Source organism: Chiroxiphia lanceolata, chromosome 1 (assembly GCF_009829145.1).
Source record: "Chiroxiphia lanceolata isolate bChiLan1 chromosome 1, bChiLan1.pri, whole genome shotgun sequence".
Classification (NCBI taxonomy): domain Eukaryota; kingdom Metazoa; phylum Chordata; class Aves; order Passeriformes; family Pipridae; genus Chiroxiphia; species Chiroxiphia lanceolata.
In genome coordinates, this window is record NC_045637.1 from 107675124 (window position 1) to 107692912 (window position 17789).

The following is a 17789-nucleotide window of genomic DNA, read 5'->3' on the forward strand; positions in this document are numbered from 1 at the left end:
CCAGTTCTGGGCCCCTCAGTTCGGGAAGGATATTGAGGTGCTGGAGCAGGTCCAGAGAAGAGCAACTAGGCTGGTGAAGGGACTTGAGCACAAGTCCCATGAGGAGAGGCTGAGGGAGCTGGGGTTGTTTAGCCTGGAGAAGCGGAGACTCAGGGGAGACCTCATCACTCTCTACAACTACCTGAGAGGAGGTTGTAGCCAGGTGGGGGTTGGTCTCTTCTCCCACGCAACTATCAGTAAAACAAGAGGGTGTGGTCTTAAGCTCTGCCAGGGGAGGTTTAGGTTGGATATTAGGAAGAAATTCTTTACAGAGGGGGTAATCAGGCATTGGAATGGGCTGCCCAGGGAAGTGGTGGATTCTCCGTCCCTGGAGGTTTTTAAGATGAGACTGGATGTGGCACTTAGTGCCATGGTCTAGTAACCACAGCGGTGTTGGAACAAGGGTTGGACTTGATGATCTCGGAGATCTTTTCCAACCCAGTTGATTCTATGATTCTTGTCCCTTTTACATAGCTGCCATCTTGCTTCGGTAGGGCACAGCTACAAATACAGAGAGAAATGTGTTTGCACAGAGCAGATTTCCCTCTCAGCTGTACTTAGGCACAGCATTGTACTTGAAGTTTACAGAAGTGGTCTCAGCTGGCCAAATCTTTGAGCATCTCAGGAGTGGAAAACTTTCCCCCTTTCTCACTTTTGATTAGATGGAAACTGGAAATTTAACATCTGCTCCTTCAGTTGAGTGAATTTAGTATGTCTGAAAGAGATGCCTTTATATATGCAGGTTTACTGACTCTTTGAAATGGAAAGCTGTCTGTCCTGTCTAGCATTCTATTTTCTGTCCAGTGGAGCCTAAAACTTGCTTTACTCTACCAAGAAAATGTAAAATTAAGGGGAAAAATCTGCAGCACACTCTACTGATATTTTGCAGTCCTTGGGAATGAGATTTTCTCTGTATACCAAAGAGAACCTCCTTTTTGGACAGGGGTTCCCCATCAGGGCATCCACATAAGATCTTAGTGCTGCAGCCACATTTGTTATGTACCAGCAGTGTTTGCACCAAACATTGGGTTTTGCATTTGAAAATGGGCTCCTTAATGGTTTAGGAGGGAAAAAATTGCACATCTTTGTCACACCAATTTATACTACAGTCATTCAGAATAGCAGCTTGCCTTTTCTGAAATTAAAGTAAGAGAAAAGAGCACCAGGAAGGAGAATTACAGGAGCACCATCATGTGTGTGTGTTGTCTTTTGAGTGTGACTCTTGCTCAAAGATAAGCAAAGTATCTCTGGAAAAGCACAGTGTCAAAGGAGGACAAGGCAAGTAAAAGGGCTCAACAAACACAACTAGCTTTAGATAACAGGTCCTGCTAGTCTGGCCAGAGTAAGGGAGGGCTGCTTGTGGGAGCCCATAACCAAAAGGCTCTGCCTTGGCCCAGTGGCAGAGGTTGGCCCTTGGTACCACAATACCGTGATGCCCTGCAAGAAGTACTTGCTGTCTGCAAGCACATGGGTGCTTTTCTGTTCCTTTGAGCCAGAGTTTCCATTGCAATGGGGAACCGTGCAGTGATCTTTTTGCTTCAGCTGACTTCCATTCCCTTCATCCTGCAAGCCTTCAGCATCCTTGAGAACAGTGGAAAGTCCTTCTCCTTCTTTTCCCAGGTAGGGGAAGGTGTTGAGGGAATTTATTAAGCAGTTGCAATAACAACAGTAGTCTGGGAAGAGTGAGGTTGTCAGAGGTACTGGAGGTGCTTACTGTAATGTCTCAAATTCTTGAAGTGGGAGGAGGGAGTTGGGACCGCAGGAAAAGCACTGAGTAGTGGCAGTTTGATTGGTCAGGCTGAGAGCTGAGGCAGGAGGAAGTTGACCCTACATTTTATCTCTGACTGAAGGGGAATGATTGTCAGGCACCCCCTTAGAAATGCTGGCAGTCACAGTACTGGGAAGAAATGTTTGGAGGGCTATTGCTGGCTCTGCTGCTGCCTACCCCATTCGGATGTAAAAGATCCAGGGGCTGGAAAGGCATGGGGGACATACTACAGCTGCGACACTCTGACCCTTGCAGACTCACTTCCTCAAGAGGCACCGTGCCCAAATAATAATAGTCCTTAGCAATATATACTTGGAACCTGAGATTAGTCTGCCCCAATAATACTATCCATCGTCGGGCTTTTTAAATCAGTCATGAAGAATGTAGAGGGAAAAGCATGTTAATTTACATCCTCTATGTTCCCCACCATAGGCCCATCACAATAGGGCTCCTGTTCCCTCTCATCGCCTTCCCTTCCCAAGCAAAGCGAGGTTCCTCCCACCTGCCCACAGCCCTTCAGCGGGTGCGAGCACAACTCCCACATGAATCTGCTTGCCAGAGTTTCAGCTGCTGATGCTGCTTCCATGTGCAGGCTGCTCTGGTTGCTGTGCTCAGAGGGCTGTGTTTTAAGCTGTCTGTTGAGACAGGGTTTTTTTCCTCCTTTTGCTCAGCTGTATTTGGCTGTTGATTCGTGCTCCCTTCTTGACACCCAGGTCCCAGTTTGGGGCAGCAAGTGATGCCTAAACACAGAGGGAAGCTGAAAGCAGAAGGAACTTCTTGGTCGGGTGAGAAGTTTGTGTATTCAGTGGTCTCTGTCCCTGATCCCAGAAGCCACATCCACTTTCCTGGCACATTTCCTTTGATGGTCATCCCGTACTCATCCAGTCTAAATTGACACTTGAGTGCTTCCTGTTCCCCAAAATCTATTGGGAACTGAGGGCATTTTAACTTCACAGGTTCGTATAATGTGGATATGTTTGGTCAGTGTCACCCACCACTCTGGAGGCATTTCCTACCATAGAAAGTCTCTTATCCATACGTAGATTTTTTTACTCAGTTTCACTTCTTTTCACTACTTGCTGTAATTAAGAATAAATAGGATATGTATGGAAGTGTTGTCATTGGCAGCTTTCTGCTGAATGGCATATAAAACTCATTAGAAATTGACTATTTGTATTATTAATTTTTTCCAGGCCATCCTATTATTTGGCTAATTTCTTACTGGTTCTCTAAGTAGCTCTGGTCTTCCAATGAGGAAATATTCCTGAATACCTTCTTTGTCCGATGATTCCTTGTTTGTGGCTTCCTTTGTTTTAAGAAGTGGGTCTGGAGGCACAAGCAGGAAAAGAAAAGGAATTAAAATAACAAATTTACCAAAAAGATTAACATGACAAATAATATGTGGGCCGCAGTCTTCCAAAAATCCAAGAATAAATAAGGCTTCTTTTAAAGTGCTTTGAGGAGGAGGTGATGATAATTTTATATCTGGTTGGTTTTTTTTTCCAGTGAGATATCCAGCTTCTGTAGATAAAGTGCCCTAAAAACTAACCCCTGATAACAAAAGCACTTCAAAATAGATTTTACTGGATGGTTTTTGTGAACAAGAATTTGAGATAATGAAAAAAATCACACAAATGATCTGAAGAATTGCAGTAGCAATCCAGATTGAAGCCTCTTATGTGCTAGACCTGTACATACATGTAGAAAGGGTTCTATGCAGTAGACTTCTGATAGATGGGTTTTCGGCCACTGCCTGCTGTCTCTTGGAATACATTGAATTTTGAACAAACAGTCATCAAGTTCTTAATTCCAGTGTTCAGTGGGACTTCTCAGGTGTTTCTGTCTGGACATAAATAGTACTTTTCAGTCCTTTGGTTTGTTTCTCTCTCCTCAAGTTTTACCTTACTTTGTGGGGTAGGGTAGAAAAAGCATAAATCTTGAGGAACCTGAATTGTTTCCTGGTCTCACTAGGCTGATTACAGTAACTTCAGGGATCAGTTTGGCCCCCTGATTTCTCTTCTTGTTACCTCGTTTTGATAGGCACCCTGTAGCAGTGGAAAGCACTGGAAATGGGTGTAAACCAGGGATTTTTTGTTGGGAGAGGAAGTGTGTGAACTTGTGCCCAGGTGAAGATTCTCCACATGCACAGGGAGCTGCACTGTTCTTCTCTCTTGTGGTGAAGTTAGGCTTGCATTGCTGCCTGAGCAAAATCTGTTACGAGTGGCAGCACTTCCTTATCTTCACTGAAGCCCTCTGAAATATCTGCCTTTCTCCTTTGCAGCCACTGGAGCCTGCTGTGCATGTAGAAAAAAGCTGCCCTGATTTGGCGGTTGTTTTCTCTGCAGCCTTGGCCTCTGATGGCCACCAACTCTTACTGCAGGTGCAGGGCATCCAGAACCAGGATCCATGTGACAGCTGAGTACTCAGCAGCTCTGGGGACAGTATGCTATCAGGGAATTTGCTGGCTTGTTTTCCTCTCAGTTCTTTCCTTGACAGAAGACGCTGCATCCTGGTTAATAGAGGTTGTAGCTCCACTCCGTTGGTTGTACTTTTAACAATTTAATTATTAAGAAGTGCTCACACCAAACTTACCGTATTATCTCTGTCAGTAATGCCAGCAGATAGTTTGGGGAGACATTTAGTTGCCACCTGCATTTTTCACTGACTTAGAATTGGTGAGTTTTATGAGCAATGTGCTGCAGATGCATGAAGAGCACTGCTTTAGGGAAGGCAGGTGATTGTCCCTGAGAAGAGAAGGACCTTGACATTGTACGCAACAACTCAAGGATCCCCCATCAGTTGTCCTCATTGCAGTGCAGGTCTGAACCTATATCAAAAGCTATATTTGCTGTGAACACTCTATAAGAAAACTAGAATTTTGTTTTCATTTGGAAATATTTACCTCTCTTGGGTTCTGGCCTGCTGGTTGTGGAGGTGGCCGTATCAAACAGCAATTTTGAGGACTTGGGTTTATGTGTGTGGCAATTAGGCATTTGCTATTCTTAAAACTTTCGTACTTTCACCTCAGAGCTCTTTTCACTTAAAGAGGATGCTACGTAGCTCAGATTTCTGTTGGAATAGTTTACTGCCTTCCCAAGAAGCTCTAAGAGGTAGCATTCCCCCCCGTTTCCTTCTGACAGCTTTCGGAAATGGGAACAGAACTAATAACAGGGTTTTGCACTTACCTAAATTGTTTTATCCAACAAACTCAGATGGGCATTATAAATACAAGGATCTTGTAGTCTTACCATGAACTAATACAATAAATACTTTTCTACCCATTCTACAGCAGAATAAATCTGACATTAGGCAGGTGTGCTCTGCTTTCTCAAGAGCAAATGCTTTATATGGTGCAAGGAAACCTTGTACAGTGTCAGAACTACTATCATTTTCATTCAGTAATATTCTGATGTGTAGTAAATATGTGCCCCATTTATATGTTGACTTGGATACAGTGATGCTGATAGCAGATTCTTATTTTTACCTGTGTGAAAAATAATGGAAATTGGCAGAATCCTGCTGTCAGTAGGCTGTCTCTCCAGCAGCCATCACTTTTGTCAGCTTGGTAGGTAATGGCTGTGAGTTGCAACACCAGCTCTGCTAAGATCATGTTTAGTTTGGCAAATATTAATGATGTGCAAAAGTAGTTTCCAGGGCCTTCATACAGAATAGAGGGCGCCAAAAGTCACGGGTCCATAAGTTTTGGGTTCGTGTTGCTTTGCTGGATTTTTTATTTATTTATTTAAGCTCAACCCTAGCTGTTTGTGTTCCTTTAAATCACTGAAATCCACCAAACAAGGCACAGCCTGATGTATTCTGAGTCATGGTCCTCCCCCAGAGGAGACGAGACCGAGGAAGCAGAAGCTGTAAGTGGATTTGAACCGAGCCCCCTGAAGAGGTGGGTGCTGATGGTAGGTGAAATAACAGGAGGTATTTTCTCCTCATCATGCCAGCGGCCAGCACAGCGCCTTCCGTGAGCCATCTCTCCTGCCTCCCTGGCTCACTCCTCCATGGAAACCAGCCATCCCAAGCTCACTGCCCCTTGCCACCGGGCCCCTGGGCACTTTGCCCGCTTCACAGCTGCCGTGGGGAGCTGCTATTTTTCTCTCTTCTACTATAATAGTATCCTTATGAGGCTTCCCCCAGCCTGTCTCTCCCCTGTAATAGGAGGTTGCGTGTTTCCACATGTGGCTTATGCGGTGATATTTGGGTTCATTTAGTATGCTCCTGGGAGTGCATTTTCACTTGAAAAGGAAAACAAATGGAAGGGGGGGGAAAAAGGGAGGGAAAATAAAAGAGGAGGGTCAGAGAAATCCTAGTCTGTAGCAGGAGTTAGAAGATAGAAACAAGAAAAAAACAGGAAGTGGTTTTGTATAGGAAAATTGGTCTCACTGAACTGACTGTGTGGCAGCGTGGGGCAGTGACAGTGCAGTCATCTGCCTTCTGCTGGGCAGACTTGGGAGTGCTCAGTGCTCTCAATTTTTCAGTGGAAAACCATTGATAATTGTAGCCTGTTTGAGGAAAATCCCAGAGATGGCTGACCATTCTCAACAGTCTCTGGTCTTGATGCATTTGTGGTGTGACAGAGGGTATAGGTGCTTCCAAAAGAGTCAGGTGTTTAAATATTGGGTGTATCTTCCTTTACAGAAAATACCTACTTTGTATAGATGCCAGCTTCATCCATGTTTACATCCTTTGTCCTAAAAATCAGAAATCTGGCAGAATTTTGTTCCAGATGTGTTTCACACAGTCATTTCCAAATCAGGCCATCATCATCTTTCCCTCCCTGAATCTTTATTACCTTTCTCTGACTTTAGAGCCCTGATAATATCAGCCCCCTCCCATCTGCTGTGCCTTACCTCTACATGGTGGTTTCCCTTTGAGTCTGCCACATTGTGAACTCTTCAGACACAGAAACACAGGTTGCATCATTCTCACCAATCTTTCCTCTACAGGAATTTCCTCCCTCTTTATCCGGTAGGCTAAAATAGTAAAAAAGTTTTACATTGACTTCATTGGCTCATGTGCTCTTCTGCACTCTAATTACTCAATACAGCAGAAGATTCAAAAAGGGAGATTAAAATCCTTATATCTTTAACCTCAGTTCTAGAGTCCTTGTTACCAACATGTGAAATGAGTGTTTGGACACACCATGTCTGTGCCCCTGGACCGTGTTCTTTCTGGCATGACATATCCCATTTATCATCTTTCTGAGCAAATTTACCAAAGCAAATCCTTTGTGTAGTCATATACGAGATAGTAGGGAAATTTCAGACTGAGAGTCATAGTTTTTTCTTTGGTGACTGCTGCAGTTTGGAGTGCACAGACTCTGAATATAACCTTTCAAGGGAAAACAAATAGCTTGCATTTAATTCTTAATTTATCTTCTGCCCCAAAACACAGAGTAAATAGTCATAGAGTTTTAGGAAAGGAGGAGTCTGCTGGCTGATTAGAAATGTAGATTAATGACAATATGGAAAGAACTGCATTGATTTATGACAGTGTGGTAAAAAGGTGCAGTGATAGCATTCAAGTTATCAGAGAAAGGATCTTTCATCACTGGAAGATTGTAAGCCTTTATCCATCCATAACTCACTACTCGGTTACTAGAAATAACATTATTTTAAAACATTATTTACCCTTCTAGGCAGGATCAATCTGTTTCTGGATATGTGTGTGTTTCTGAGTATGTCATTGGTAGTTTCAAATCAATAGTGGGAAGTAAACTTGAAGCCAAATACTGCAATCTTGTTTTAATCCTTTTGTGAGAAAAATTCTTTTTGCTCTGATTTAATATGAGTGAAAGGAACATGCGAAGAAAAACAAAGCTGAGAATATGGTATTGACACAGTATTCACTGGAGGGGGAAAATGTGTGATTTTTTCAGATGTTTTCCATGCATGTAGTCAATGGGATGGAGCAATGGAACCAGTCTACACAGATCTGATGGTCACTGGTATGTCTTTAGTTAAGATTTCTTATAACTGTGGATGGCTTACCATGTGCTTGTAGAAGGGTATCATGTTCCTGAAGCAAACCTAATTAGTTTGTTCCATTCCTAGTTTCTCTAACTAGCAGATCAGTTTTGTAATCACAGTGAGGTGGCTGAATGCTTTTGAATTGTTGGTGTCATATAAATCGCTGTTTTCTATCCTAGGAAGCAGTTTATTTTCTGGTACTGCATATAGATCCCAAAAAAGCTTCCCTTTTGATCTGTGGGAGAAAAGATTGCTCCTTTGCAGCAATTAAAAATATAGGTTTCTGATGTCATAAACCATTCCACTGCAGTTTTTAGAATGAGGTATGGCAAAACATGTCATCTGTGCTTTTTCTTCTAAGAATAGTCTAGTTGAATCTCTTATATGCTTGGTTATGTGCCACAACTCGAGGGGAAGAATAATATGCGTTGTTCGTATTTATATGACCAGCACAGTAATGACATAACTACCTGAGGCAAAGGTCTCACTGGACTGGACTGCAAAAATTCAGAATTTTCCAAAGGTATTATTCAGTAGTTTCACAACGTTTTTAAAATGGCAATAAAACCTTTTTTTTCTTTTTCTTTCCCTTGGACATATGCATTTTGTGTGTGTTTGGCAGTTCCAGGCAGATCTGGGTTTGTAATAGTCCTGACACTTATTATGATCTGTCAAGTCAGTAATTTGTGAGCAGCAGATTTACAAAATAATATTTATAGCTAGCATCTTACAAGTGTCAATGGGTTTAACCTTTTCATTTCTTTATGCATTTTTGTGAATCATTCAGTTATTTCATGCAACTATTTTTATTCTTGTGACACAGATTGGACTCTCTTGATACCAACTATCGCTTGAAGCAGTTATTAATGTGAGATGTGCTAAAAAATTGGTGTTCAGTAGACATGTTTTTCATGTTTCTTCATGTTTTTAGGTTTACCTAAAAATTATTACAGCTTAATTTTGCTATAAATTATGGTGTAAAATAACATGAAGGCTCATTCAGAGGCATAGCACATCTGTGCAACTGCTTTTTTTATTATTTCTAGGTGCTCAGCCTAATCATGTACTTTAACCATGCAAATAATGAGGCTGAATGAAATATTCCAACACCAGGGTACTGAACATTGGGCTTATGCATTCATCAGAAAAAAATAAGTGTGTAATTTAGCTTTCTAGTTCAGAGAACTGAATCCAAAACCACATTTTCAGTCCTTTTGGTCATTTTTTTTAGATAGGAACTTTGGAAGTTTCACTTTTCTAATAAAATAGAATGCCAAAAAAAAAATAGTAACATTGAAGTAGGGACTGTCATTTAAGTCAAGTCCAGAAAAACAAAAGTTGAAGTTTCCAATAACTATTTATCATTTTCTTCTCTTTTGTTCATGTGAGTAACAGAACAAATGTGATGAGGTACTTTGAGCAATCAAATAAGGAATTTTACTATTTGAATGGTGGGCCAACTTTTGGACTCACTGAAGGAACACATAAGTATTAGCAAAGCTAGGCAAAATGGCAGAGCCTTTGCATGTATGGAGTTTAATCAATAAACACTTTTCATAGGCAAATCTCCTTTCCTGTGGAAAATGTACTTGAGAAGTTTTGCTGAATTTACTACTCATAACAAGTAGAATTCATAGATTTTCAGGGTCTGTCTGGTTTTGGAAGAATGTTAGCAAAGAGGAAAGACATGAAGTCGAAAGGTAGAGAAGCTGTCCCCATATTTGCCTGGTGCTTTGTGCTAACTAGTGTGTTTGTTGGTCACTTAGATGACTCAGGAACTCTTTCTCTTGGTATTAAAAAGACACAAATCTGGTGCACTGGCTCTCCTTCCATTTAGAGGTGGAGCTGGAGAGTCCCTGGAATTGACTGGAGACAACACAAGTAGGTGTAATGGCAGGCTTGGACCACCTGCAATTCCATTTAGCCATTCATACCTCAGGCAGGAAGGACCTCAACGCGATGGGTTCAGCTGGTGAAAGAGCCTGGAGATCTTTTCAGCAGTGCAGCTGGTCAGGCCTTTATGTTGTTTTTGTCTCAGCTAAAGGAGATATGAAGATGTGGAGCCGTAATGCAAAGCATTGTTCTTACATTTTTATCCATTTGTCAGATGTACTGAGCAGTGATTCCAGACCCTTCTGTTCCACTTTAAAAAAAAAAAAAATTGTTCCCCTACTTTGCCTGATCTTTTGCCCATTTAAAGAGTACTTTTTTATTCATCATTAATGTTTAGAACTTGAGTTCTTTGATTTCTGTATTTTCTTATGGGAAAAACTACCTATTAGAATCTTATCCTAGATTTCCTTCTCTAGAACCAGAAGTTTACCAATATACTAAAGTTAATTTTCATTTAGTGTATGCCATCTAAAGTAACTCTGCATTTTAAGGGAAGCAGCACCCAAATGTATGTTCCTAATCATGGCTAACTCTCGTATTATTTTGTGTTAGAATTCGTAAGTGTGCTATTTGACATGTTAATTACTACATTGGTATATGACTAAGGATACAAATAACTCCTCATTTTTCCCCCTCCCCTCACTTAACATTTTGTTTGAGAAGATCAGTACATTTTGTCTGTGAAAAGCCCTGGATTAAATGCCACCCACAAATGATTTTGTGCATGTTTTATTTTGCCAAAGGAGGTTGTCAGACGTTGGGGAAAATACTGTAATATTGGCTGACCTAAGACTTCAATTAACTAACAAAGAAGTTTACAAAACCTGTCATATTAACTTTGCACATCATTTTACTGGGGCAGAAACACTGACACACAGCACCTATTTCTTGCTTTGCTTACCTCAAGGCACAAAGCATAAACAGGAAAAGAAATTTTTTCCTTATTTCTGATGTAAATAATTTTCTACAAATATTTAAAGTGAGGAAGAGGTTTCTTGTCTATCAATAATTCTTGTTTCAGCCCAGTGTGACCCAAGTAAGTGGCATTTGACCTGTGTGTTTGGATCAGCATTGTTTTGAAGAGAACCCTTATATTTGAGGATAGCATCTGGTTTTAGCCCTGCAAGAAGACAGTGAATTTCTTTCATGTTTTCTTTTACCAAAATGGTTGAAGACATTATGGACAATGTTTGCATATATTTTGATGATGATTCTAAACCTACTTGCATTTCGAGTTTGTAAAGGATTGCTGTTCACTTCTCTTTCTATTACTATCAGTTTTATCCCTAACTTCCTCAGGCCAGTCCTTAAGGAAGGTTTCCTTTCAATCAGCTGCTTCCCAAGCCATAATTTTAGAAATATATAATTTCCCCCATATTTTACCCCCTCTTTTCCTATTTCCTTTTCATTGAACTTCTAACAAAATCTCATTTATTCTTTCCCTCTAGCCTTCATTTTCTGTTGAAATACAACATCTATCAGAGGCTCTTTTTTTTTTTCCTTCGGACTAGTCCCCATTTTAATTCATTTTGTTGCAAGCTGTCAGCCAAATGCCTGCTTTTTCATGCTGATACTCCCCGCTGAAACCTTTGTTCCTGCACAGGTCACTTTTACATATTCATAACACCCTTCCTACTAGCTTGCTTTCTTTTTCCTTTGTATACTCTAGTCTCCTCACTTTTCTTATCAAAATCATCTTCTTGCCCATTCCTTTAGCCATATTACCCTTCAGTGGAATTTTGTACTAGTCCACTGTCTTTTTCTCAATCAAGTTCAAGATGCTTTTTGCTCCCAGCCAAAGTCTCTGCCACTATTATTGTGTTTAATCGAGAAAATAAATAGTAATGTTCGAAAAGAACTGGAGGCCTCCTTGTGTATCCACTGGTTCTCCATCAGGATCTATGTATCCAAGGGAAAAATAATCAGTGCAGCTAACAGAATTCTTGGAGCTTTTTTGGAAAGTGCCAAGTTAGGCTGTGGCTACAGGCTCTTCCTGTAGAGGTGGATGAGCCCAGGGATGTAATATAACAGAGTTCAGCAATAAGTGGTCCATTTCCACTGAACATGTTTTACAAGATACTCACATCCGATATCAGAATGAGCCAGGAATTTCTTACAGGGAGCTGAACTTTCCTACATCAGCATCTTCAGATGGAGTCACTCCTCAGACACCTTCCTTGCCTTTTCTCAGCCTCCCTTTCATACCCTGTTTCGTGGTGCTCCATGTGCTCATGATCCTGGGGCTTTTATTCCACCTTTCTTACAAGAATGTAATGAATCCTCTATCCCCTCTCTCATACTCTTGGATTAACAGTAGTCTCAGCCCATCAGTTCCCAGAAACCGTGTTGTTTCAGTCTGGTTTCCCACACCTGTGATTCATTAGTCAAGTGAAAATAAAAAGCAGAAAAATCAAGAACTTCTCTGAAATGTAAAACAATTGTGATCATTTCATCTTCAGCCTTTTTCCTTCTTCACCACTCAACCTTCTGGATTTTCAGATCCAGTGCAAAGTCAGGCTTCTTCAGGTTCTCTTCCCTCTTTCCCTCAGCAGAGGGCAGGCAATTATTTGGGTCCTGGGGCTCCAGACGAGATTTCACGTTGATCTATTACTACAGCATTAGGTTTTCTGACACCTGCTATAGACCTTTTAAACACCTTGTGTGGAATTGCTGTCACATCTCCTATCTCTCAGCTCCATCATCACATCTGCTAGGTGTGCTCATTTGTTCTGCAAAATGATAGTCACTGCTGAACTGGGTAATGATACTGATACTGCATGGAAACAGACTACTCAGCTTGATCAAAACCATTGCATTGTTTCAAGTCTCTTCTCTGCAGCTTGAAAAATATCTTGGTTCATACTAGAAAATTATAATCACTAGCAAAAGAGGGAAGAAGGAAAGAAAGAAAAGCAAGCCTAAACCCCAGCAACACAAAGGTTTTTTTGCGATGGGTTTTAAATTCTGCAGAAAATGATAAAATGTATCAGACCTTATATCTGCTAAATCCTCTGACAGCTGCTTTCTCATCCTGCTTCCTGAAAATGAATCAACTTAATTATTCCTGTGGCTATGTACATCCCGACAGCTTAGAGTTGCCTCTTTATTGCTGGCTACAGTAACTGTCCTTGTGTTCTGGAATAGCTAAGAAAATTGAAAACTGGGGTTTTTTTGTAATTTTAGAGTACACAGACTGTAATAGAAGTAATTGTCTGGAATTTTGGAATCTCTTATCAATGGTTAGATTGTGCCAGCACAGAGTTTAAATTTGCTTTTGTAGGAAGGCATGTTTGGATTAATATAATAAAGTAATGTGGAGTGAATGCTTGGTAGAGGCTGTGACTGAGAGACTAGTGTAGTGAATTCACAGACTGCAATATGTGGAGATTGGGGGCAGGGAAATCCCCACTAAATTATCTTCCAAGGACCTTGAAGTCTCTCAGGATGTGTCTCTTCTGTATACTCTGAAAATATAACCATTGATCTAGTTAAGGCAATTTATCCTTTGGAACAGTCTAAAAAATGTCTCGAATTACCTGGTGCACACATTAAACATGTAAAGTTTTCATTAAAGGAGTTGACAGGTTGCTTGTAAACTAAAGTCATTTCCTTTCCCTTCAGAATTAAATTTTCTTTATGGCGTCCTTTGTCAGTAAGCCCTGTTCATTAAGAATGATTTCACCATTTCATTCTGCAACTTTATTTTTCCCTGCCTTATGGATTTAACCGAAGGAAATCCCTTTTTGACTGAAATGATCAAGCTGGATCTCAATCACCAAATTATGTTTTTCCCTGCATTCTTTATCCTGTGTAAACCAGGCTACTTCTTTTCAGGAACATTTAGATAGGAAAGAAGCTAGGTATGAATTCTTAACAACCAATTTGCAAAGAGATGTCTTTCTTCCAGTTTTCTGTTTGTTGGCTTCTTGATTTTTGAATGATCACCTGAAAAAGTCAGTGAATGAGGGTCTAGAACTTCTTACATCTCAAGTGCTTCAAGTTTGGTTGTAGAGGGGAGCCTCTGGATATAGTGCAGTCTAGTGGCTGCTCTTTTGTCATATACTGCAGTGAGGTAGGGGAATAATGCCTTGCAGTATTTGCTAGTGTTGAGCCAAATTAGGAAAGCACTGAACTAAGCACATTGCTGTAATGTGGGTTATTTATACCTAAGTCTTGTCTGTGCATACAAAAGGTGAACTGTCAAGATTAATAGCAGTCAGTCAGCATAACATACTGACACACACAATCCCTTGAGTTAGTCATCCAAGTAGCAGTCAGTGTAACAGGTGCCCGAAGATACTAGAGGTACAACTTAGTGGCTTCTTTGATGGCATCCCGATATGTTCTTGTTGCTGTCATCACATGTCAAAGGGCATGCTTATTCAAGTGAAACATTGATATTGTGGGCAAATTAGGGAAGGGTTCATCTCGCATCTAGTGCTCCACAGATCATAGAATCATAGCATAATTTGGGTTGGAAGGGACCTTAAAGATCATCTAATTCCAGCTCCACCACCATGGACAGGGACATCTTCCACGTGGCCTTGAACACTGCCAGGGATGGGATATCCACAGCTTCTCTGGGCAACCTGTTCCAGTGTCTCATTACCCTCACAGTATGAATTTCTTCTTCATATCTAATCTAAACCTACCCACTATCAGTTTAGAGCTACTACCCCTTGGGAAACAGCCCAGATGTGTTGTAAACATCCAGACCTTCAGATTCTTCTGTGAGAAGTTTATGGGAAGATTGATGCTGTGAATTTGTAGAATGAGTATGTCTGGTGAGCAGAAGGCTCAGATTTAAATTTCCAGAATCTTTCAGGCATTACCATTAGGTGGGTGTCTGAGGTCGTTCCCCATCTTCTCTAGTCAGTGCCAAAACAAACTTTGCATCAGTGTGGGCTAAGTAGAGTAGTATGTGCTTTCCATAGTTGCAAGCAAACTGCTGAAATGAGGTTAGTGTGAAGGTTACTGTAGAGTTTGACCCTGATAAACTTCTCTTTTTGACATTAACAACTTCTCACTCTTTTTATTTTGACCCCTTGTTGTACAACCTGAGTGTTCAGACCTCTGCTCCATCCAGAAAGAAGAGACTTTATTTGCATAGTCAAAAGTTGTCATGGCAAGACAGAGAAGGAACAATAAAAGAGAAGGGGTAAATGTTGGAAAAGCAGTCAGAATATGATACAACAAAGATGAGGTCAAATAAACAAAACACACAAAAAACCAGACTAAAAAAGCTTAGAGAAAAATACATAATGTCAGGATAGTGGCTATTGAAATATGTTAGATGGATACAAAATCTAGGGAATAAAGTCCTATGTGATTAAATGGGGAAAAAAAGGTATGTTTTTTTTCCTACTGTCTTTCTCTTCATGTCCTCAGTGAATTTTCCTGTCTTAGTTGAATTGCAGAACTTGGAATCCTCTTAACCATATAAGAGGTCACCAGATGAAAAGGATGTAATTTGAAGCAAATACACCCTCTGAAACACTCATTTCTCAGTAAGAGTAGCAAAACATAATGTAATAAAAACAACTGTTTGCAGTGTTTATGTATAATCACATTGGGTTGAGAATACCTTTAATTTCATTGTAAGGTCAGATACACAGGGAGGAAGGGTTGATGCTGTCTCTCAGCCAGCAGTAATCTAAGGCTGGCAACTCAGCTTTGGAAATTGAACAGATTAGAAGTTCTTGGCAGTGATTCCCAAATGGTCAGGAGACTTGACACAGTCAGCAGCTTTGACATTTTGGCCAGCTAGTTAAATAGTGTTGGTTATAAACATTACAAGGGAAATGTCCTTATGTGCTGACCCTGGAGCATACACTTCCTGCCTTCTCTCTGGGAGCAAGGGGAGCCTCTAGACCAAGTAGCTCTTTGATGATACCCTGTGAATAACCTTTCAGACCATAGTGAAGAAGAGGAATTTTCATTGTTTTCATGTTAACCACAAAAACGAGTTACAGATAAGAGAGGCAAGGGTGCTGCAACTAAGCATAAGTGACAGTGCCCTAAGTCTACTGAACCTGAACCTCCTTTGCAGAGTTTAGCCAGGAATGAGCACTGCTTCACATGGATTATTTACAGATCATACTGAAAAGAAGATCCTCATGCATGCAACTCCCTAAAATACAGTATTTATTTATTTGTTTGTCCATTTATTCTAGGGGGAAAACTACTCATAAGAGACAGTTTCCCTAGGGAGAGTGCCTGAATTTAGGAAACTAAATCTATATATAAGCAACAAAAAATCAGATGGTACAGACATTTGAATGAACTCATGAAACTGAAACTGCATGCCTGCATAAGCGATGGCAGGGCTATATTTACCTGCAAATCTGGTTTTGTGTTGAAAAATCAAGGTGATATGATAGCAATAGTTATTGTAGAAGTTAAGTGAGTGTCGGTAGGCTGCTTCATCCAGGGGGTAGAAATGTGGCAAAGGCATTTGTTGCCCACCTGAACCAACACCATTGGGAAAAGTATCTTGCTACTGTTGAAGCAGATCTCTGGGATGGATGTTGTCCCAGTAGTAAGGAAGGAGATTGTCTTCTGTTCTTTAATTGCTTAGTTTCACCTTCTAGAAACAGCTAAAATGAATGCTTAGATCACATCTGAGAAAGACATTACGTCTCAGGAAGCAAAACTAGAAAACAGTGCAGGCAATGAGTTAGGAGTCTGAGGCAACACATGTGAAACAATGAAATATTAATATGAAAAGAGAAGGTTTTAGCATTATTAGGGAACTTCTGAGGAGCTGAGCTTCTAAGATACGTGGTGAAGGTGAAAGAATAAAGGAAAATTAACAGTGCAGAAAAAGCTTTGCCCTGTGTTTGTGTAGCTGTTGATTTCTGTTGTATTCTTTTAGATACTGGTGGGTGTTACCATTTCCTACTGTTTATTAGCTGTTGCATTTGGGTGACATGGACTTTTCTAAGAATGATAAATTGGTTTTTCAGCCAACTTAAGCACGGCATCAGATAAATATTTCAAAGTGTGTGATTTGCACCAGCACCAAGGAAATGAGTCTAGAATTATGGAGAGACAGACAGTAATCTGTGATATGTATTTATCTGAAATAGATCCAAGCAATTCCCCTTGGTTAACTGTGTCTCAGCAGTTTTCTCTTGATAAAATAATTAATATGCAGATAGATGGTTGTTGCCTAGCCATCCTTCATTCTTCTTTTTTTGGTTTGCATTGTTTATGGCATTTATTCAAAAGCAATCCTGTAATATCCTTGGCAAATTGATCTCTCTCTTTTCCCTGACTAATGGTCTTTTTTAGAAAGTTCTCTTTCCTTCACTGTGTATGACCATAATGTGCCTGCAGTGTAAGGCTCTCATGGATTCTCACGGTGGTTGAGATTGAAAGGGAGCTTTGGAAGTCATTTGGCCAACCTCCCTACTCAAGCAGGGCCACCCAGAGCAAGTTGCCCAGGACCATGTCCAGGCAGCTTTTGAGTACCTTCAAGGATGAGGAGACTCCATAACCTCCCTGGGCAACCTGTGCCAGTGCTCAATCACCCTCACAGTGAAAAAGTGTTTCCTCATGTTTAGAGGGAGCTTCCTGTGTTTCAGTGCGTGCCCGTCGCCTCCAAGTGTAAGGAATAAGGGAACCAATAGGCCAGTTAGCAGCCTTGTGCTACTGCTGGTCAGGAGAGCAGCATCAGGAGAGCTCCAAGACCTGAAACTCTTCCCAGTCTCTCTTGTGGGCAGTTAGACTGGCCCCTGTGGCCTGTGTGCTTCACCTAGGTTGAGCTGGCAAAAGTCAGGATGTGCATCTGCACTCTCAGTTGGCTTCACAGCTTTTTTCTGCTGATGTTGAGTGTGTACTTGTCCCTGACATGCTCTACTCTGCAGTGGTGCGGCCTCACCTTGAATTGTGTGCAGTTTTGGTCACTGCAATATGAGAAAGACATGAAGCCATTAGAGAGTGTCCAAAGGAGGGCAATGAAGATGGTAAAGGGCCTTGAGGGGAAGCCATAGGAGGAGTGGCTGAGGTCACTTGGTTTACTCAGCCTGGAGAAGAGGAGACTTGAGGGGAGACCTCATTGCAGTCTACAACTTCCTTGTGAGGGAAAGAGGAGGGGCAGACACTGATCC

The 17789-nt window shown here is 41.0% G+C and overlaps 1 protein-coding gene across 4 annotated transcripts in view; it reads left to right on the forward strand.

Moving 5' to 3' along the window:
- The window catches only part of ELMO1 (engulfment and cell motility 1), a 315735-nt gene that overhangs the window by 268404 nt on the left and 29542 nt on the right, over window positions 1–17789 (forward strand). The window lies entirely within an intron of this gene.